The sequence below is a fragment of the Camelus dromedarius genome, chromosome X (assembly GCF_036321535.1).
Source record: "Camelus dromedarius isolate mCamDro1 chromosome X, mCamDro1.pat, whole genome shotgun sequence".
NCBI classification, from domain to species: Eukaryota; Metazoa; Chordata; class Mammalia; order Artiodactyla; family Camelidae; genus Camelus; species Camelus dromedarius.
Window position 1 is genome coordinate 85859366 of NC_087472.1, and position 23319 is coordinate 85882684.

Consider the following 23319-nt stretch of genomic DNA (forward strand, 5'->3'; position numbering starts at 1 on the left):
CCGTTGTTCACTAGATGTATGGTTTCCTGCCATTTGGCCCATGTCCCCCTTTCTCTGCTCATCTCTAGCAACCCGCCTGCTCTAGCAAAAGAATAACAAAGAATTACTTTAATAACCCCGAAATGTGGCCTTTTAGCATTTAGAAATGCAAAACGCAGAAATTAGCAAAAACACATTCTATTTTTCATTTATTTATTTTTTATTTTGGGGGGGAGGTCGTTAGTTTTATTTATTTATCTATTCTTAGAAGAGGTACTGGGGATTCAACCCACGACTTCATGCATGCCAGTCATGTGCTCTAAGCGCTTGAGCTATATCCTCCCCCCAGCAAAAATACATTTTAAATCATTCCAACCTAATGTACAGACTATATCCATCCAAATAGGCAACACCTTGTACAGCAACAAAGAAGCCCAGCATTGTAACAGTGTATGTCAGTAAGGGCTTATTTCTTGCTCACATAGCCAGTCTGTCATGGGGGGAGGGGCTGGGTCCCTACTCCATAGCTCTCTTCTCTGGCTGACTTAAGCTGTTGGAGCAGCCAGTATCTGGAGAGCAGCTGTACTGTCACCATGGTACGTGAAGGAGACAAGGCAAATCATGTACTGGCTCTTAAAGCTGTAGTCCAGAGATGAGCAGCTTCTCTTCACATTTCTTTGGTGAAAGCAAGTCAGGTGTCTATGCTTAATTTCCATATTATACATTAAATCTTTGAGGCCATATCCTAAAAAACACAAACATTATAAACTGTTGCTTCAGAAGAAATAATTTAAAATACTTACTGTTTTAACTTTAGAAAAAACACAAATCAACCTGAAATGAATCATCTCAACCCTAGGTACAAATTACATACAGTGAATTTGTTTTAGTCTTTAATATTTACAGCATTAGTATACTTTTCCAAAACCATATCCACAAGAGAGTGATACAATTTTCAAACATTTCAATTGTCTAAGAAAGAACTACATAAAGAGATCAATCTCATTCCAATTTTAGAACAGTAGAGAGCAAAGTGGAGTCTTTTTCCTGAGTTGTTCATATTATCTTAAATTTTCTGATATATGACTCCTAAAGTATATTTTTCTGTAGTCTTCTGCTCCTGGTGTTCAATGTATGCATATATGTATTCCAATTACTTTAGGTCAAAGTAACTCCTTAAAAATGGACTTTGACTAAGTATATTTTTGATAATGTCTATCAAGATTATTAGGTCGAAAGCATGGACTATAGTTTTGTTTTTTTTAGTTAACCTTGGTAATTCCAGCTGTATAATTCAATGTTTGCATTTAAAGCCAGCTCTGAATTATCCATAGTCATGGAATGAGAGTAACAATAATAAACAATATCTTAATTTACTAAGTTTTATATACTTATTTCATTCTTTTAATGCTCAGAAGGAGGAGCTATTATCCCCCCAGTATTTTACACATTTAGAGGCTGAGGAGAGGCTGAGAGACTTCACCAGGGTCACACAGTAAGTGGCAGAGACAGCATTCAAATCCCCGTCTCCCTGCCACCAGAATCAGCACTCCTAATACCACTCTATGCCCAGGCTCTGACCAAGCCCTCCAAAGTGAAATAGAACAATTATTTTTTTTTAATGAATTTCTTTTCTTTCTTTCTTTTTCAATGGAGGTATTGGGGATTGAACTCAGGACCTGGTGCATGCTAAGCACATGCTCTACCACTGAGCTATTACCCTCCCCCTGAAATAGGACAGTTTTGATTATACAGCTGAACTTGTCTACATGGAATCCATGAATAAATAAAACAAAAACAGAGTTACTTCAGGCCAGACAAAATACATCCCAATGAGATAAAGCAGGTATAATTTACCCAGAAGCATAATTGTCACCTACCCACTAGAAGAATGAGTCCAATACAGTGATGTCTATGTTTTAAGTATATAAAAATTGAGTAGTAGGCTTTAGTAGGTTAAAAGGATGAAAAAAAAAAGTGTGCTTAAAGATAAGCAGCTGAATTCTTAATATTAAAGGAGAAATAACGATTAAAAAATTGAGTTAAATTGATAGGTATGTCAAAGGCTTCTTTAGTAAAAAGTAGAGATGAATAACGAAGAATGTGCAGTAGCTTTAACTCACCTATTAACAAGCGAACCTCTGGGCCTGCCAGGAGACTTACTGTAGCCAAAATGTCATAATAGGCTTTTAGTTTTCAACAGGATCAGAGAGAAATTACATTTTAACTCTGATTAATTCCAACATCCTGTTAATTGAATACCTTGACAAGCTGGTTAATGAGACCTTTGATGGAAGAATGTTAAGATCAATTGTTTTTTATTGTGACTTTTTAGTTTACATTTCCTTCATAAAGAAAAGCTGATAAATTACACTGGAAAATCTATATTTGTAATCAGAAAATAAATTGCTATTACAATAGCTTTGCTGAGGTAGGTGGGATACAATATAAAGAACATTTATTTTTAGGTAAATTGCTGGTGTTCAAGAATTTTCTATTTGTAAGACTAGCTTGGTTAGCCACTATGCAGAAAAGAGTTAAGATAACATGCCTGAGATTGCAATCCTAAGAATGGTCTGCTTATAAGGTTGGACCTTGGCTGGCATCTGGGAACTTGGATTTTATGAGGGTTTCACCAGTCCCAGAACTGATAAGGGTGGCTCACTGTGTCTAAACTGTTTGTGCAAACAATGTGATTCATGCTAATCTCTGCTTTCCTTCTGGGAGTCTGGAATTTTGATACATGATTGGCAGAGGGTACCTACGTGACCAGCCCCCAGTAAAAACCCAAAATACTAAGTCTTTAATGGGCTTCCCTGGGTAGTAACATCACATACGTCTTGCCACATTTTTGTTGCTGGGAGAGGAGTGCGCTCTGAGTGACCCCTCATGGGAGGAATGAAACTGAGCAGGACCCTACGGGGCCCTCCCAGGAACAAAATCTGCTCCGTGTCCCCTGTTTCTTGTCTGAAGAAAAAGGCTTTAGTCTCTCTCCTAGGTCCTTCCTGAGTTCCAAAGAGCAGACTCAAACAGTTACTAATTACGGAAGTGAGGGAATGCAGAAACAAAGGGAAAGCAGTTAAGCAAGAAAAGTAATGATAGCTTAAACAATAGTTCAGCGATAAAACAGAGTCTTCGTTCCTCCTCAAGAGATACACATTATAATCTGTTGTATATCTTTGAGTTGTTCTGCAGAAACTAAGACCCCCCCACCTTGCTTGCTGATCAGAAACAAGTAGACCCCCAGACTGATTGGAACCAGAAGATTGATGATTCATTAAGAATACCAAAACATGACCCTGTTACCTCACCACCAACCAATCAGAAGAAAGTCATGTACCCTGTAGCCCTCACCTTAAATGTTGCTTTTATAAACCCTCCCCTGAAAGCCATCAAGGAGTTCCTGCCTTTGAGCATGAGCTGCCTGTTCTCCTTGCTTGGTCTCCTGCAAATAAATCATGTTCTTTCCTTCACCACAACCCAGAGTCCCTAGATTGGCTTTGCTGCTCGGTGGGTGAGTGGACTCAAATTTAGTTTGGTAACAGGAAGAGAGTAAAAGAAATCATGTGGATTCCTCTAGATTCTGCTTGTGTCTTTTCCCCTCATGATCTGGCTGTATCTTCATACTACATCCTTGAAATAATTCTTAGTCATGTGTCCAACTATATGATGAGTCCAATGAGTCCTTCTAGTGAATATCTGAATGTGGGGATGGTCTTGGAGACCCTCAGCATAGCCACTTTCTACAGGCATTTTACCACCACAGGCTTTAATTTGAAAAGCAGTACTAAGTTCACGTGTTTCATCAGAAAGTTATAGAAGGACTTGGCGTCTCGCCCCTGTTCTGCCAAGATAAATAAAACTCCAAATATATTTGCAGTCTGTGATTTCAGTATGTCGGCTTGCAACAAACATTTTACACAGTGAGAAGCTCTGGAAGAGAATCAGGAAGGCAGTGAATGCACACAGCAGAAACAATAGTTCACTTTGAAAGAAAAATAAGCAGAAGTGTCATTGTTCCTTTAGCCTTGGGGCACAATTATTCTTTGTTCTGAGAATTGTGAGAAAAAAAATCCAATAAACCATATGAAGATCTCCTGTTGACTTCCAAAAATATCAGCAGAGGGAGAAAGTGGGTAGAGATTGAGAGGGATCATGTTATTAACAAATACTGTCTTTTTAGTTTGTTTGCTACTTAAAATTTTTTTTCTTCTTTAAAAAATGTACTTTGTTTTGTTTTGTTTTTTGTGAATGTTGTCTTTTAAAATTTCAACACCATTACTTTTACTACAACATCGAATGTGTTTCGTCTACTCTTTTTAGGTGCTAAAGGGTTGTTAAATATTTGTGAACAAAGGAAGAAAAAATATTCACACAGTACGTTTTGAAATGGGATTGAAAACAAAAGACAAGAGCAAAACAGAGTGTTCACTGAGATCATCACATTAAAAGATGCCTGACATCAGGTAAAATTACAATGTCAATTTCATAGTAAATACATCATAAAGAGATACTGTAACACAATATAAAATGTTAGAAAACAATAATGCAGTTCAAGATACATCTTCTAAGCATAACTAATTTTTCCTCATCCTTCAAAGCGATGTGATTTTTCAGAGTGCATAAAATACAACGTTGTGACAGCGTTTAACACATTTCATGTAGTTTCACAGGGTGTTTCCAGAAAATGAGTAATAATTTAAGAAAGCTATTTCGTCTATTAGAGTCTGGCTTGAAACTCTTTTCCTTTCCTCTAAGATTCCTGTAACATTTATGCCTCTTTAGCATCTACCCACATTGTTTTTCCCCTTGCCATTCACTGACTACTTTGTAATTAGTTTTATTTTTTTCCCCTACAAACTAAAGATTTATTAATGGAAGAGATGTTGAAAGACTCACCTTAAGGGGAAGTGAGTTTTGCCAGAAAGTTACAAGAAGATAGGATTAAAAAAGAAGAAAGACTGATTAACGAGTAGTTTGAGAGCTAAAGATTTTTATCACTGGCATGGAGTTACTCTAATTGTATTGTAAAGCCTATTGAAATGATGTGAGAAAGAATTATGTCTATCAAAGAATTTTAACAGTCACACAATGGATTATTTTCCTATACTCTCAGTCTAGGGTATATAAATCATTTGTTACAAAGACATGTTTATTTCTGTTACATTCCTCATAATAAAGGTGAGTGGATTTGGCTTTGCAAAATTCTAAGACTTTCAGTTCCTTTAAGGAAGGGAAGTGAATTCATTACTCCTTATTTATATTTTTCTCCCACACCCTGACTCTTCTCTGTGTTTACTCCATAACAGAAATTTGGAGAAAAGAGTAGGGGGTGATGGGAGCACTTTGCTGCTTTTGTTGCTATGTTGACTTAAGGAAAAATACACTATGTAAGAGTTGTGAGTTTCAATTTTATTCAGAGATCTTACTGAGGACTATAGCCCAGGAGACATCCTCTCAGTAGGTCTGAGGGAACTGCTCTGAAGAGGAAGAGGAAGAAGCCTGGTTTATATATGATTTTAGGGTAGGGAATACATGCAGTCAAGCCTGCATCTTGGTAAAAGATTACTGCTAGTCACAAAGAACAGATATCTCAAGTTAATGATTTTAGTACCTTTCCATGTATGGAAAAATGCATCTAACTATCTAAGAGGCTTTGTTTTTCCCCAGAGCACAGAAGGCCTCATCCTGAATTGTTCTCAGTGTGCACTGTCATTCAGTAATGACTTAGAGTTGGATGCTAAGCAGTGCTCTTTCTTTGTTTATGGCTATGTTATAAAAAATTAATTTTACTTTGTAATTCATAATTGAGAGGTGGACTGCAACTCTATACGATTTCAGTTCTAGAATTTCCTCTGGGTTCTATTTATAGTTTCTATTTCTTTGCTGAGAGTCCCTATCTTTATATTCATTGTGAGGGTATTTTTATTTACTTCCCTGAGCATAATAAAAATAGCTCCTTTAATATCCTTGCCTAATAATTTAGACAACTGAGTCATCTTAGGGTTGATATCTGTTGATTATCTTTTCCCCTAAAAATGGGGCCACCTTTTCCTGTTTTGTTGTGTAATTTTGGATTTTACCCTGAGTTTTGTGAATGTTATGTCATGGAGACTCTAGATTTTGTTATGGTTTCTTGAAGAGTTGATTTTGATATTTTGCTTGTTTGTTCGTTTTTAAATCAGGTACGTCATTTGGGTGGTTTCAGACTTCATAGTCTGAATCTCCTGAGGTGGCAACATCTCAAATTTCAGCTCTTTTCAATTTAGCTGTGTTCATTTGAGCCTACCCCAGCACTTGTGTGGTTGAGGGTTCAGCCACAGAATTGAGCAAAGTTTCTGAGAGACAAATTGGTGCATTACCCCTCTTGTCTCCTTTCCATTGTCACCCCCTTGGTTGCCTTGGATTCTGTCCTCTAGTCCTTTAGGCCAGGAATTCTGCAGATTTTCTGTCAGAGTTTCAGCCACTCCATGTCAAGATATCTCTGTTCCGTCTTTAGTCTAAAGGATGGAAAACTAGTACTGTGCCCTGTTCCTTCTTCTGAGTTTTGAATTCCCTCCATGATCTACCTGTTTCTGTTTATTATCCTATGCCTCCCAGTCACTGTTTTATATTATTTGTGGTATTTTTTTCCAGAATTTTTCATTGTTTCCTGTGGCAGGGTTAGATCTAGTAGAACTACTCAGCTATACTAATAGCATAATTTTATAGCTTTATGTGATTTCAGATATTACAACTGTAAAATAAACTTTGTGACTGTAAACGTTTCTATGGTGTTCTTGCTAGTGGGGTATTATAATAAAAATAATCAATCTAACTATTAAAGGCGAGCCTACTAAATATAGCTTTTCTATAAGCTACTTAAATGTTTTAAAAATAGAATTTTTCAAAAGATTATAAAATAAAAGTAAGAAGTAATTAGAAAAATAATTACTTGGAAATTCATATTATAAATTAAGGATATTTGAAGTAAGAATAAGTGACATTACAGAAGACATAAGGTGAGAAGTAAACACAAAGGCTTTGACCTTGATTCTAAGTCATTATGAATAAAGAATAAACCTCAGTACAGGTTTTCTGTCTCAAAGTCTGATGTAGGGACTCTCTTCCATTTAGTGACTCAGGGATGCAGGTTCCCACCATCTTGTGATGTTGCCATGTAAACATATGACTTGCATAACCTCTACTAGAGGGAGAGAAACAGCCAGAGAGTTGCTTGCACACCGGCTTTTTATAGCCCATCTTGGAAATGGCATGCATTTCTGTCTACATCCCACTGGCTAGAACTCAGTGAAATGGTCCTGATCCATCTGCAAGGGAAGTTGGACATGTTGTCTTTCTGTGTGCAGGAAAAGGAAACAGTATGATGAACACATAGCACTGTGTGTGCCACACTTTCCTTTTAATCAAAGCTGTTAGAAAAAGATATGATTTTTATTCCACATTTCTCTTCTTAAAGGGAGAGAGATTACTTTCTTTCTACAGTTACTACTTCTTGCATAGTGCAAGAATATTGATAGGATCAAGGTTACCTCTGAAAAGTATTCATGCAGCTGATCCAAAAGAAGTAAAGGGGCCTACTTACTATAAAGAGATATATCTTTATTTATAGGCAGACTGGTATTTGGGGATTTTCTGAGTTTTTTTTTTTTACTTTATCTTTTTTATTTTTTTTAATTGAAGTATAGTCGGTTTACAATGTTGTGTTAATTTCTGGTGTACAGCATAGTGATTTAGTTATACATACATACGTTATATATTCCTTTTCATATTCTTTTTCATTATAGGCTATTACAAGTTATTGAATATAGGTCCCTATGCTATACAGTAGGACCTTGCTGTTCATCTATTTTATATATAGTAGTTAGTATCTGCAAATCTCAAACTCCCAATTTATCCCTTCCCACCCTCTTTCCCCACTCGTAACAATGAGTTTGCTTTCTATGTCTGTGAGTCTGTTTCTGTTCTGTAAATAAATTCATTTGTTCTATTGTTTTATAAGATGTTATTTCTGCCCACTTTTCTCATTTTAGCAATCTGCTCTTTCTTACAAGGGCAATGTAGACTGTGTGATTGTTGTACAATAAGAGATATAGTATATACAGCTTTTATATACAAGAAGATAATCTACAGCCTGTCTGGAGCACCACTGAGGGTTGGTGCAGCTGGGGCTACCTTCGTGCTGATTGCCCTTCAACCCCAGGAAAGCTAGTGGGCTGGTCTTTGACCTTTCTCTCTTGGGGCTGCCTGCTCTAACATGTGGGAGTGGCCTATGTGTAATCAATTCAAGAATCCCAAAGCCTGAAAGGTTCTCCTTTAATTACTGATTTTTCTCTTCCAAAGAATTCCCTGCATTGGATTTTGTACTTACTATGCATTGGACTGTTGTATTGTTATGGTTTTAATTTTTTTTAACTTAGAATATCTTAGCTGATCTCTTACAGTTTATCTGGTGGGTTTCTTTGTATTATTGTAACTATCTACCTTTAACCTCTTTCCTCAGTTTTGCTAAAGTAAATGTTTAACATACTCAGTTTGTTTTTTTAGTTCCTTTCATATATACAGAGAGGGAGAGAAGTAGAGAAACCAAAAGATATAGGAATAGATGGTGATTTCTATACACAGTACTGTATTTTTTGTGCAGAAATGATCAAAAACTATTTTCTGAAAGAGCCAATATCTCTGTCACAATAGATAATTTTAGCAAAAAATTTTTTATTATTTTAATATATAGTATTTTCTAGAATATATGTTATATATCATAGTAATATATTATGTCTAGGGTTATATATTATAATACATTAATATATGATTATATGTTAATATATATTATAACATTGCATATTATAGGTCATATTTTCTAGAATTTGTATAATACAAAGTATATGAAAAATACCCCAAAAAATTAAAATTAAAAAAATCACTCATAGTCCCATCAACTCAATCATTGTTTACAATTTAGAAAACTTATACACTGAAAATTTGGTGATATTTCTAAGTAGAGACAGGGCAAATTCACTACAAAATCATGAAAAGCTGTGGAGGCATTAGGTAGAAATGGAGAGAACGCAAGATTTGACACACTGACATTAGAAAATCAAAAAGCAACTAAATGAATAAAAAGGAGCCTGAGAGGAAGAAATTTTCCTCTACCCTTCTAAGTTATTCTGGCTGGTCTAAGAATTAAACTGACATGAGACCGATTAACAGGAGAAAATCAAACAAAAATTTAATAACATATATACATGGGAGAGACCCTGGGAAACTTGAGTCACTCACCAAAAACCTTAAATACCACCTTCAGCTAAAGACAAAAGAGGATGTTGAGGGTAGTGGGACTTCAAAAGAGGGGAAGACAGTTCACACAGATGGAAAAGCAAATGTTTGGTAAACAAATGTTTGCTGGGCCAGGCAGAGATAATGGGCACAGAGTGGACCCTGATCTCTAGGCCCTGCCAAGTTTCCCCACCACATCTAGCCCATGGTCTTTGCCGATATCTCTGGTAATAGCTCTATCCTGGGAACAGACCTTCTGTCTAAATTCTTTTAGGCAGTAAAAGTGGAAGGTCAAAGATTTTTCCTGAGTCTTTTGGGTCTTCACTGTTTTCAGCTTGAAATAATCCACATGCCAAAGAGATACATTTTGGTGTGGCAAATTTTGTTTCCATATAGAGTAAAACTTACAAAGATATAGTTTTAACACTTTTAAGGGTACGAAAGGAAGTAATAAGCCATAAACAAAATCTCTGAGATAAAAAAAATCCCTAGTGCTAGTTCCTCAATAGGAAAAAGCTAGTGATAGCTCATAAGCCCCCAACTTAGATAAACTGATGTCACCCCAAAGACTAATAACATTAGCCCTAAAAGTCCTTTGGGACTTTAGAGTAGCTAAAGTGCTTCATAAATAAACAGCATGAGATAAAACTAATTAATCTAATTTTATGGCCCATGTTGGGAAAGAGCAATCTGGCAAATTCTTCACGGGATGCAAGAAAAATGAATTATTCTGTTTATATTTATTTTGGTTACATATTTTATATGCAAGTCTAGCATCTTCTTTCAAATAAACACTGCCCTTCCATTTAGTATTGGTAACAGAAAATTTTAAGCTGGGGTTTTATTGATTATTGAGTTCAAATTTGAATAAGAAATGACTGTAAAACCTCAAGAACTTACAGACTTATTAAGTAATTCATACAGGAGTGTAACTGAGAAAAGGTAGGGAAGAGTGGGAAGAAAAGAGCAAAGGGAGGGAAGAGGGAAGGCAGAAGAGAGGGAGGATTTTTTTCCTTAAGTTTTAAATAGATTTTGTTTTTAAAAGAAATGAGCCATGTATGCTACAAATTCCCAAATTCAATCTGAAAATCTCCATTACTAAAGTCCTTAATTTGCTTTTAAAAGTTAAACTACTGTTTAATTTCTCACAGTTTAGGCATTCTAGGCATTCCTGTTGAAAACATTGGCCTGATTAGTTTTTTATTGACTTTTGGAAATTAGTTCTTTAGTCTCTAATTAAGCTATGTGTGGTAGATGGAATAATGAACCTCACAGATACTTGCATCCCAATCCCTGGAACTCATAAATTTATTACCTAACATGGTAAAAGGGTCTTAGCAGATGTGATTAAGTTAAGGATCTTGAGATGGGGAGATTAGCCTGCATTGTTTAAGTGGGCCTTAAATGTAATGACAAGGGTTCTTCTGAGAGGGAGGCAGAGGGAGATTTGGTGACAACAGAGGGAATGCAGCAGTGGAAGCAAGAAGTAGGAGTGATGTGAGGAAGAGAATGAAAGGAATCTCTAGCCAAATGATACAGGAGAGCTCCAAAGATTGGAAAAGGCAAGGAAACAAATTCTCCCCTGAAGTCTCCAGAAACAACACAACCCTGCCCACACCTTGATTTTAGACTTTTTTAGATTTTAGACATTTCTGACCTCCAAAACTACAAGAAAGTAAATATATGTTGCTTTAAGTCAGTAAATTTGTGGTAATTTGTTATAGCAACGATAGGAAATTAATATAGCAAGCCAGTTTGAATAGATCTGAAGGCTTAAAAAAAGGCTATATGTAATGTATATATATCTGTGTGTATACATACATATATGTTCATATTCATATATAGACATATATAACATATATTTAAAAACTACTGATATAGCACAAGGAACTATATTCAATATCCTGTAATAAACCATAGTAGAAAAGAATATGAAAATGAATATATACACATACATAACATACAATATATATGCATATATTATATACATATATCACCTTGCTGTACACCAGAAACTAACACAACATTGTATATCAACTATACTTCAATAAAAATGCTACTGATATATATTCATATATAAAAAGGCTATTCATATATGTATACACACACACATATATTTATAAAATCAAGTATCTGACATGTTAGACCTTTAATAAAAATGGAAAATCAACCCATTCCTCTGGAATCATATGAAGGAGGATATACATTATCACTATGCCACTTGTACTAAAGAGCCGAGAGGCAGTTACCACTTGTGACTATAGTAAAACACAGATGAGGTTTAAATATGGCAGAAACTCTCTTAATTGACCTCCTCCTGAAGGAGTTGAGGATTAATTCATGATCTCCACTTCAGCTGTGAAACATACTAACCAATGTCCACAGCACATGAATACTCTTGGGCAATAATTCTCATGCCTGTTTCTATCCCACCAGTTCAGTTGTCTACTCTAAGAATAGTTATATTTGTTCCCAAACCTAATTATTTCATTGATACATCTGTAATTTGACCACAAATATTATAATTATGTATGTACAATTTTAATTCCATAATTTGACTAAACATTTCATAAACTGATGAAATAGCAATTGGAAAAGAAACCTATTTTCATGAAAATACTTTGAAAAGATTTAATGCAAATAAATAGCTAATAAAATTGCTATGGAAGTATGTACGGGGGAAACTACTTAAAAGTTTTGAAAAAAATTATTAAAAATCTAGAAGGATTCTTGACTTAGATTGCTTCACAGATGTCTTCAGTTTCTTTAAAGCCCTTCTCTAGGGAGACCCAGAAATGGAAATTAGAGATGATGTTGTGCTGGTTAAGAGTGTAAAGTTGGGAGCCAGGCAACATATGTTTTATCTCTACCATTTACTGATGGTGTAATCTTAGGCAAGTTTCTTAACCTCAAATGTAAAATGAAGATGATGATACTAGTTACCTCAAAGAGACACTAGAAAGACTAAATATGCTTAACACGTAGTAAGTACTCAACTGTTATTCTTAATACTATTACTGCTACTAGGTATGTGGCTTATTCAAGAGTGACAACTTAGACTATCTATTGGTGGAGCCATATTCAGAGGAGACTCCTGGGCTTTTATGTCAAAGGACTGATAAATAAATGTACATGTAATTTTATGTTAAAATAAAATGTTCATTTCTCCACTTTAGCCAAGTTTGCCAATTACAAACCAATTTCAATCCTAATTTCTTTGGAGGAGGAATTCTCCTACAATCGGTTAATTTTTTTTTGTAAATTATTAGCTTAAAAACACAAAACTAAGACCCCAAATCCTCTGAAAATTCAGTTACTGTGACGCATAAGTATCAATTTATACATTTTTTTTAAGATTAAGAGTCTAAAACAATAAAACAATGTGCCTGTGGCCCGTGGCATCCTATACCACTCTGGCTCTGTTCTTCTATCTCAGTGCATCATTCATCTTATGAAATAAAGGCCAAGGTCTTTGCAAGCTGAGGCTGCCTTCTGTAGCTGGTGCAGGATTCCCTTTGCACCTGCTTTCAAACATTTCAATGCTACATCTCGTTATCTTACCTTACAGAATCATTTTGAAGTAGATAGTGGCAGAACTATTGTTGAGACCTCGCCTATTGTGTTTCCCTCGGGGTCTACCCACCAGAACAGAGGGAAATAAATCACTCCCTACCCCTGACAAAATAAACAGAATTTTCTTTTTCTTACTCGGGATCATAATAACTTAATAGCTACTTCTGGTTAGACTAAAGGGCTGAAGTGAAGAGGGTAGTGGAATCCTAGGTGGCTTCTGATGGAATAATCTCAATGTTTTAGTAATTAGGAATTGGGCTTTTCTCAAATGTCTTACATGGAAGAGTTGTCATTATTTGGGGAAAATGTTCCCCACTTTTTGGGTCATATTGGGGAAATATATCCCAAAATCTACAGCTGTTGATCAAAATGGAAGACTAATACAAATGAAGCAAATGTTATCGAATAACATGTGTTAAGGTAGGGGTCTGTTGGGCTTCTTGCTAGGGATAAAAGGAGACTTGGCCCCTCTTCTCCCTGTGATAATAGATTTAGGAATAATAGATTTAGGATAATAGATTATGATGAAACTAAAGATAGATTAGAGTTGAAGACAAAATGGCCAACAAACATTCAGACTAAATAGAGAGTAAATAAAAAATTACTGAATGTTGTATCTATTTTTCTGTCTGAAAGCTTTGGTTTTGTTTGTATCACTAAAGGATTTCATAATTCAAATGTCTTAGATTAAGAATCATAACTTTTAGCCTTAAAAGGGATACTCATGATTTAGAGGCAAGAGCACAAAGTGAGGTTTCAGGAGACCTGAATTCTCATCCCAACTCCACTAGGTATTTAGGTAAAGACACAACCTCTCAGAGCTGAGCGAATTAAGATCAGACACTCATTGAATTCTTATCTAGTCCCTGACCCTTACCAGCCATGATCTTCGGCACAGTGTTTAACCTTTCCTAGCCTTGGATTTGCTGTTTGCAAAACAAGGATAATAATAGAACCAAACTGTTGTAAGTAATGACTATATGGAGTAACCATATGTAAAGAGCATAGCACTGTGTCCGACATACAAGTACTCAACAAATATTAGCTGTAATTTATTTATTCATTTCTTTGGGAGGTAGTTAGAGCAACTGGCTAGAAGGAATGAGTGTCAGAATTGGTGGCATTAGCTCATTGAAAGGGAACTATTTTTTAAAAATTATTGTTTACAGTTTTTCAGCCTGTAAAGAAATGCTGGTACCCTAAGGCAAAGTCCCAGGTGACTGCACTCCAGTCAGTCAAATCTCTAATTGCAAATCGTGCTCTTTTGCGTGAAGGTCCATGGTCTGTGAATACCTATTGTGTAATACTCATTCTGTTTAATCAGAAATGAAACGATTAGCCTAGGGAATAAAAGAATGTGCAGAAGTACAATTTATATTTATAGTAATTATTTCAGCTTATATCCTAATGTTGACAATACTGTATTAATATTGTGTTAATATTAATTAATATTAATATCCATTCCCAACAATTGAGAACTATTTAGCCACCAGAAAGGTGATCCAAATTTAATGAAGTTATGGTTTAGAGAGTGTACCTGTCTAGGAAGTCAACTCTGAGACAGTCAGGATTATAGGAAGTTTGGGGGAAGGGTGAAGAAATAACATCTGTAGAAGATAAATGGGGAGAAAACCTTATTCCTGAGGTGCGGAATTGATACTTTTGAAAGGAAAGTGGGAAGGAAGCAGATCAGAAAACTTCAGACCAAAATGCAGATCTGATAAAGTTTCAGCAAACCCAAGGGGAAGCTCCAGAGCTTCTTAGAGGAGTCCCACATTGGGCAGGAATGGCAAGATGCCAGCACCCCACCGTGCTCATTCACAGGTGGGGGTTGCCCACCAAGCATGCATAGCCCCCCCAAAAAGTTGAGGCATAACTTGAAGGCAATCTAGCTGGAGGCTGCCAGCTAAGTCTACTCCTTAGAACTGAACAGTTTTCTTTCCTGAAGGAGGATATGAGAGGCGTACCTGAATGGCTGCCAAAGACAGTTCCTATAATATACATACCCTCAATATATTTTAAGTCTTTTTCTTATTTTTATACCTTACATCCTTTAAAATTTTATAATTTAAAGCCTTTCATACTTTTTCTTGAATATGATTTGCCAAATTCTTGAGTTGTTAAATTTAAATAACAAATTACAATTATAGTAAAGGATTTTAAAACAGATGTTGAAAAGTTGATTTATTTTATTTTTAAAGAAAACTAAGTAAATATTCATTCCCATGTTCCCAAATATAGCAATATAAAGTTGGCATTCAAGATGCTGAGATACCGAACCATAAGATTTCATTTATGTTTTGCATTGGATTAAAATTTGTAATTTTAAAGTCATATTTTTGTTATTGGAAGCACATGTTAGATGCAAAAACAGCATTTTCTATTAGTTTTCAGGTTCTTTAAGAATAGGCACTGTATCCATTTTGCCAAGTATATTTTAAGAGGTTCTGTACTGTAATGAACAAAGAATCGCCTCATATTTCTTGAATGTAATGAAGGATTATTTAAAATATATTTTTAACATCAGTGAGATATATAAAACATTCATTGAAAATGAAATATGTTTTTTACATATCCTTACTTTTTACTGTATTCAGAAGGATGATAGATTATGCTTTTGGATTACTCTGTGATATAATGAAAGTTGGAAGCAAAAATGAGCCATGGACGTTAGAAATGTAAAGCTGTACTCTATCCATCATGAAAGTAAACCAGAGGGTATTCTTTTGGACAGATAGACTGAATTCTGTTGATACACACTGGAATTTCAAATTCACTTTAAGACATTTCTAAAAATGTGAATATTGGTTGCCTGAATTATCTAAAGAATTAAATAAGTTAACCTCTACATCCGTGGCCATCCTAGTTACATAACAACTTTTGTTTTCTGCAGCCCAAGGAAGCTTCTGTATTCTGATGAGACTCAGTAACTATGGGTAGCAAAAAAAAAAAAAAAAAAAAAAAAGTTCATTTATTTAATGTCTTCTAATTATGTCACATTTTGCTGAGTATTTTTACAATGTTTTACTATAAAAATTTTCTATCATACAGAAAAGTGGAAGAATTGTACAGTGAACACTCACCATCTAGATTCTACAAATTATATTTAACTTTACTTGCTTTATTTCTTAAAGAAGAAGTATCTCATAAAAAATTAATTGGGGGAAAATTAAGCTCCCATAGTGTATTAAATCGAACATTTGGGGGTTTGGGCAAGAGAAACCAATTTGAGTTAGCTTCAGTAAAATAAGAATTTCTTATGAGAATGCAGTGGTGCCACATAGAAGCTAATGGTGAGAATGCCACCGTAACCAGGAGGCAGACAGCCACTGAGAACCCAGGCTTGGCTCCACTCTGTTTACCTCTTTTCTCTTTCTATCTCTTCTTCTCTTGACCTTTTTTTCCTGTTTCTCCTGATGCCATAGCTCCTAAATTGATGTTACAGCTTCAGACACCCAGTGTTACCAACTCCCTCTCTGCATTCTAAATCCCCAGGCAAGTTCTCTGGTTGGCTTCACATGGGTGAGATGCTCCATCCTGATCCAATCATGTATATGTGTGTCTGTGTCGAGGGGTCAATGGATTCTAGGCCGATTAAATCATAATATCTGGGGGTGGTATCCAGACATCAGTATTTGTCACAGGTGTCCCAGTTTGGGAACCAATGCCTTTGGCTCTGTGGTTTTTATGAAAATAAAGACCATGGTAGGATTAATAATGCCCTTGCCCCCAAAGGCTAATACCCAGAACCTGTGGAAATATTATGTTACCCGGCAAAGGGAAATTAAAGTTTCAGGTGGAAATAATGTTGCTAATAAGCTGACCTTAAAATAAGGAGATTATTTCAGATTGTCTGGGTGGGTCTGATATAATCACGAGGCTCCTTAAATGTGGAAGATGTAAGCAGAATTGTCAATGTGTGAGAGTAATATTGCTGGCTTTCAAGATGGAAGGGGGCCAGAAACCAAGGCATATGTGTAGTGTCTAGAAAATGGAAAAGTCGAGAAAGCCCTTAGAGCCTCCATAAAGGAACTCAACTCTGCTGACAATTGATTTTCACCCAGTGACCCTTTTCAGACGTCAGACCTTCAGAGCTGTAAAACATTTGTGTTGTTTCAAACCGCTAAGTTTGTGGTAATTTTTTTACTTTATAGCAGCCATAGAAAACCAATACAGAGACATTACTGAGAAGGCTGATTAGTACTTGAGTAAAAATTCGGAGAGAGAGATCAAAGAAATTCCAAGGCTATATTCCTTAAATACAGTTGTTCCATGGTGAACCTTTTTTTTTTTTTTTTCTTTTTTGGTCTCTCTAGCACTTTTCTCTTCTTCCGAAAACAGCATCTCCTTCTACCTTTTGTTTTCATTTAGAAATTTTCTCTTCATTTTTTCCTCCGACTATGTGGTTCTACTGGGGGTACCATTTGTCAGCAGCCTTGAACGAGTAGGCCGTGGGACCCAGGGCGAGGGTCACAACAACATGCCTATGAATAAGGTAAACAGTGATTGTACGCGTGTGCCAGTTAATAAGTCTTAGGACAAAGAAAATAGAAGTACGCATGCGCTAGTGATGTTATGTAAGCCCCATAAACAAAGAAAGAAACACTGCACGTGTGCAGGCAAAAATAGATAAAAAGAGGACAAGTGCGCCACGTGGGCAGCGCCGTCTTGTTGAACTAGAACAAAGCGCAGAGTGCCGCCGCCACTGCCGCAGGCACCACCCGCTTGTACTGCAGTAAAGTGCTGTTTTGCTCCGTGTCGGCTTCTCGCGCGTTTTTCCAGTTGGACAGCTCACCTCCTGGAATCCCTCTTCAGCCCCGCCTCGGCTGACACCATTCTTATGTCACACCTGTGCTTTCTCTCAATGATTATATTACTCAGCTCACTCAATCACGCTGTTTATCTGGTGTTCTAAAAATTGGAACTGACCGAAGAGAGGCACATTGTGTGTGGTAACCGCTTGGTAGGTGTAAGCCCAGTTTGCCAGAGGCCATGGTTCCAAGTCTACACAATATGACTTTCAGAGGTTCTGAAGAATGACCCCTTCCAAGAGAGGCAGGGTTGAGAGCCTAACCTGGAATTTGAAGCATTCAGTTACTGGTTCCATTTATTCCTAAAGCCAATCCTAGACTTACCCTTTCGCAACTTGGGTTACACAATAACTTTCTCTTTTTGCCTAAGCTACTTTGTTTTAGTTTTCATCACTTCAGTCAAAATATTCAGACGAAGTCAGACATAAAATAAGAAAATAATTCTGGTAATCAAATGAAAGTGAGCAAACATACAGACACATCTATTAAGGATGCAAAAATTATCTTTATTAACCCAGTGTTGTTGTTTTTTCTTCTAGCACCTTTTGTACGTGAAATATTTTACCAGCGAAACGAATAGGGCAAGGTCCTACTTCAGGCACTTACAGATTTATTCAGTCTACAGATCCTGTGTCTCCATTTGCCAACATACATACACTCTTACAATATGTCCTCACTACAGTCCCCCTCTGCTTATTTGACAAATGCAAAATAAAAATGATTTCCAAAAGTCTGGTTTGTAAAATACACAAATGGAAGAACTGCAAAGGTTAATGGGAAGAATGTCAGGATATTCAGATTTCTAAGGGCAATTACCAGACTCTCCCCCAAAATGTTCCTTTCCCTTTTTAGTCAAAATACTTGCTGGGAAGGACTACTGGCGTGGTCCTGTGGCATTTCTTTTATTCTTAATAAGCCAAATGTTCCTCAGTTCCATCAAACTAAAGTAAAACTAAGAGGAAAAGAAAAGTAACTTGGAATAAATCATTTCAGGCCCACAGGCCAATTCACTTTGGATTCACTCAGGTGTGTTTATTTTAATAGCTGATCTGAAGGCACGTGAGTTACCACAGCTGACCAGATTTTAAACAGAAAAGCGTAGAACTGAAAACTAAGCACGCATGCAGCATGGAATAATAATCAAGTTAGGCTTCTTAAAATGCTAAATGCCAGAAAACCTGAAACCATTAGGGCAAAATCCACAGGACAACACAGGCTGAATATTCTGTTTCTCGGGGGCTTTTAAGAAGGCTCAGATTCTGAGGTGGCTTTCTAATCAAAGATGGGTCTTATTTGACAACATGTGTTCTTCCCAAGATATTCGGGTAGGTTTGGTCAAGATTTTTTTTTTTTAAGAAAAAGCATATGTTGTCAGCTGAAGTCCAGGATCAGAAAAAGAATTTGTTCGCTGGGTAAAGGCTGAGCTGTAACAGTGGGCAACGGTTGGAAAGTTACCACCTACTTTCTGGGCTCACACACAGCAGAGACGTATTAAATAGGGTGCCCTGCACAGGCGGTCTGTGGGTGAGAGATTTCCATGCTGCTCACCTCTGGAAGAGAGCTGAGTATTGCGCGCGATGAAGAGAGGCCAGTGGGCGGAATAATGTGTGGGGAGATAGGCACGTAAAAGGGTGAAAGGCTCTCAAGGATCTAGGGTGGCTCCAGGGAGAGGCGTGGTGACCCCGGGGGCTGGCAAGCTTGGCTCCGCGCCAAGCTGAGCTTTCTTGAGTTTGTGTGGGTGCATCCAGGAGCCTCGAAGACTCCCCTGCCACTGTTAATACACAGATCTCAAGAGTGGAAAGCTCTAGCCCGGCACCCTGAGCGCTAGGTCTTCAGGACCAAGGCGGCGGAGGCCCCGCCCCGCCCCTCCTCTCCTAGCCCCGCCCCGCCGCTTCCCACCGCCCTTCCCGGCGGCTCCTGGCTCCAGGCTCCTACAGAGCTCCGCGGCAGTGGGAGTGCGCAGGCGCTATTGGCGGCTGGCGGAGAGCGGAGTAGCGGCGCGGGGCGCGCGGTGAGTGTTGTGGCCGCGCGGAGCTCGCTGCCGGGGAGCGTGGTTCCGGCCGAGCGTCCCGGGAGGGATAGGGGAGTGTGCGGGTGACTGCCCGGGGAACCTTCGGTCCTGTAAGGAGAAACCTGCCAGACATACGGTAGCGGGGTTGGCCGCATTGCCGAAGGGTGTCCGGCCCCGGCCGCGTGGGCAGCAGAGTGCGTGTGGCGGGAGCGGGCGAGGGTGTGTGTGAACAGAGAGATTGAAGGAAAGGGCTCCAGAGGCTGAAAGTCCGGACTCAGGCTTGGCAGGACCGGGAGACTCGCCAAGGGCGCTGGAGGGTGTCCCAGCTTCAAGTTAAGTATCCCCGCTTGGTGCCCCTGGGCGGCGTGCGTCCCGGGCCCACCCCTTCCCCCACGCTGCCGTCTTGAAGTGAAGAGTTGCCAGGAACGTTCCTTGTCTCGGGAGGAGGGAATGTAGGGGAGGTGGGCTGTCGCCCCAAGCTAGTGCCAAGGAGGGCGTGGCGTTCGTGTGACTTTCTTCACCCCGCTCCCGGGAATGTGTCCGTCTTCTGGTACATTGTGCTCGTGGACGTTTTAACAAAGGCTATGACTGTTTTCTAGGCAGTGGCGGGTGACAGCGGGGGCAGGTCGGTGGAGGGGAGCTCACGAGTTCGCGGTGCGGCCCTGGGGAACCGGGGAGGGAAGCGGGGCAGGCATGGGGGAGTTGGAAGGAGGGGAACAACCTTCCTGCCTCAGCTTTTTCCTCCTCCCTGGTCCGCTGATTTTGATCAGAGGTACAAACAGCCTCGAGAGGAGTATGAGTGGAAATTAGTGTGTGTGTTCCGACTGGCTGCAGCCATTGGTTTTGTAATTGTGCTCTTGATGTATTTTCTAAGTGTTCCTTCAGGAGAAAGGCGAAACTAATGGAATTTAAGAGGAAATAATGGGAAGGATGAAGAGTTGGAGTGTCAAAACTTAGAGCTAAATTAATGCCTTGAGATAGTCATAGTAGAAATTAAGACAAACTTTGAAGGATGTGAAGGTGCTAAGGTCAGGGTAACTGGAAAGTTGATTAGGGTGCAGTTGGTGGTTTCAATCAAGAGTGGATTATTGGGTGCGTGTAGATGCCGCCAATTTCTTCGGCAGATTCACCTTAGGAACCTTAAAAGTGATATTGGAGATATAAAACAACAGGGAAAATACTGTAATTTTGGATAAGGTTCCAAGGCTTTCATTTTCAAACTTAGGGTCCTTATGAAATGTAGTATATGTGTTCCCAAGCATAGAGTTGATATTTTTACTCATTTGTTTAACTTAATACAACAAAACAAACAACTTCTTCCTCCTCCACCCCTTTCCCTTGATTATGAATCCTGCTTTATAAACATTTACTTTCAGATCTAAAGTGTGTTTAAAGGCACAGTCCCCTCTCCAACCCCCCAAACATGAAGTGATCAGGATTTCTTCTGTTATTGTCATTTTACTCTTTCTTTTACTGTTACTTAAAGTTAAATGCCACTAATATTAACCAAATTTGGGGAGGGAGGTGTAAGGGATTTTTTCCCCCTTTTCCAGTGCCTAATGAACTCTTATTCATCCTTCCAGACTCAGCCCAATTCACCCCATGGAAAAACTTGCCAAATCCCTCAGAATGAATTAATCACCCCCTTTTGTGTTAAACTGGTACCAAATGACCTTATTTCCTTCTTGGTACCAGAACTTCAGTTTTCTGTGTAACCCCAATGCTTGGGGCTGCTGGGCATGTACTAAGTGACTAATAAATGCACTTACAGTTAATAAATGCAGTTAGAAAGATAGTAATTTGTATCACATAAAGTTCATGGGACAATAGAAGGAATTCAGAATGCTGAAATTATATTTACTGTTTGAACATTATTTGGGATGTGGATAAGAAATAAGTATGGAAATATGTCCCTGTGTAGTAATCTGTGGTTTATCCTTCTAAAAGAGGTGCAAAATCTTTGCAGATAAAGGCAAAATAGGCATCAGAAAAAGGCCAAAAATTGTTTTAAAGGTCAACTTCTGATACTGAAACTAGTGAAAAGTCAACATGAAGTGAAGATTAATCATTTGTAGAAAGAGACAAATAGGGTGCTGCTGGAGTTTAGGAATTTGTAACTGGATCAAGCTGGCCAGATGGTGTCTTCTGAAAACCAGTTTAACTAAAGAAGTTGTAACCTATTAGATCAGTTAGACTAATTGATTGTATTCTTCCTAGATCGCAAGGTGATTTGAGTATTTGGCTAGTGAGTCTTCATATTAAGCCTCAATAGGCTTCACCTGACTATTTTGGCCAGCCAGGTGTCTTTACCAGCATCACTTGCCTTTGAGTCACCTCTGGCTCGTAACAGGGATTATCTTCCTCTTGCTCCTTACCAACTCAGGTTTGTCACCCCAACACCTAACTTTCGCCTGGTAAATGGATTTACCCATTGGAGGGAATGTCATGAGCAAATAATTAATTTATAAGTGAATAGAATTGATACTGTAATTTTAAAATGAGTCAGAATTTGTTACTTGGTTACTCCAGCTTTCTGTGCCTGCAAAGCAGAAAACCTATCCTGGCAACCCTCTATTAGTAAACTTCTAAGTTTGTTAATTTATCCCCTCTCCACCTAAATGTGAAAGCTCTTTTTCATCTCATTTTTTTATATAATATTAACCATTGAACCCCCCCTCCAACCCAAACATTTCACATTAGTGCCTGGGTTTTGTGAATAAAACTTGGGACTCAGAGAGAATGAGTAGCATCCATAAAACTTACTTGAAAAAAAAGTTCTACATTCTCTGTTGTCTGTAGACGCACTGAAAAAAAAAAAAAATTCCCAGCCACTGTAATTAAGGCTTCCTACTTAAAACTTTCCTCACCTGGACTTTCTCCCCACACTTCTGGTTTTTTTTTTTTTTTTTCCTCTAACACTTTAGCCAGACAACATCAATCACTTCTGTTGAGTCATTTTCTTAGGGTTCTGTCCAAGACTCCCTTTCTTTCCTTCTCTATGCAGGAAACAATAATACGGTGGTCAAGGGTGTGAAATTTGGAGGCAAGGTGTTAAACATCTTTGTCTAAGTGTCAGTGTCTTCATCTGTAAAAACAAGTATAATACCTGATAAGTGAGACCAGGTACATTAACAACCTATCATAATATCTAGCACATACTAATTGCCTAAAAATGGTAGTATTGTTGTTTGTAATTGCCATTTCTTATGAGAGCTCTTATTTCAGTAGCAATTAACTTCAAAATATGTATGTATTGACATCTACTCTGTTCGAGCTTCAGTCCTGTGGTTGTAGATTCCTCCCATGTATCTAAAATAGATGGCTCAGCACAGTGGTTCTCAAACATGAGCGGGCACAGTAATCACAAGAATGCATAGTTTTCTGGGCTCCACCCCCAGAGTTTCTGATGTCTGGGATAGGGCCTGAGAATTTTCATTTCTTACAAGTTTCCAAACGATAGTGATGCTGCTCACCCTCGGATGACATTGAGTGGCACTGATGTAGTAGGTGGCATTAAGACAAGTTGGCAGGGAGGAAGGGAGAGGAGCCCAAAAGACCAAAAAGATATTGAAGAGAGGAGTGTGCTTAAAGCTGGTGGTATCAGATATCATTTAAAGTTTGGAAAGGATAGGACTAAGAGAACACAGTTGGATTTGGTGACCAGGAGCC

General features: G+C 38.0%; 1 protein-coding gene across 3 annotated transcripts in view; it reads left to right on the forward strand.

Moving 5' to 3' along the window:
• Window positions 1-19567: 19567 nt before the first annotated feature.
• The window catches only part of PRRG1 (proline rich and Gla domain 1), a 100953-nt gene continuing 97201 nt past the window's right edge, over window positions 19568-23319 (forward strand). The window contains exon 1 of one of the 3 annotated variants that reach the window (XM_031445515.2): window positions 19568-19650. The gene's annotated coding sequence lies outside the window, so the exon portion shown is untranslated. The other 2 variants (XM_031445518.2, XM_031445517.2) reach the window with 2 other exon arrangements.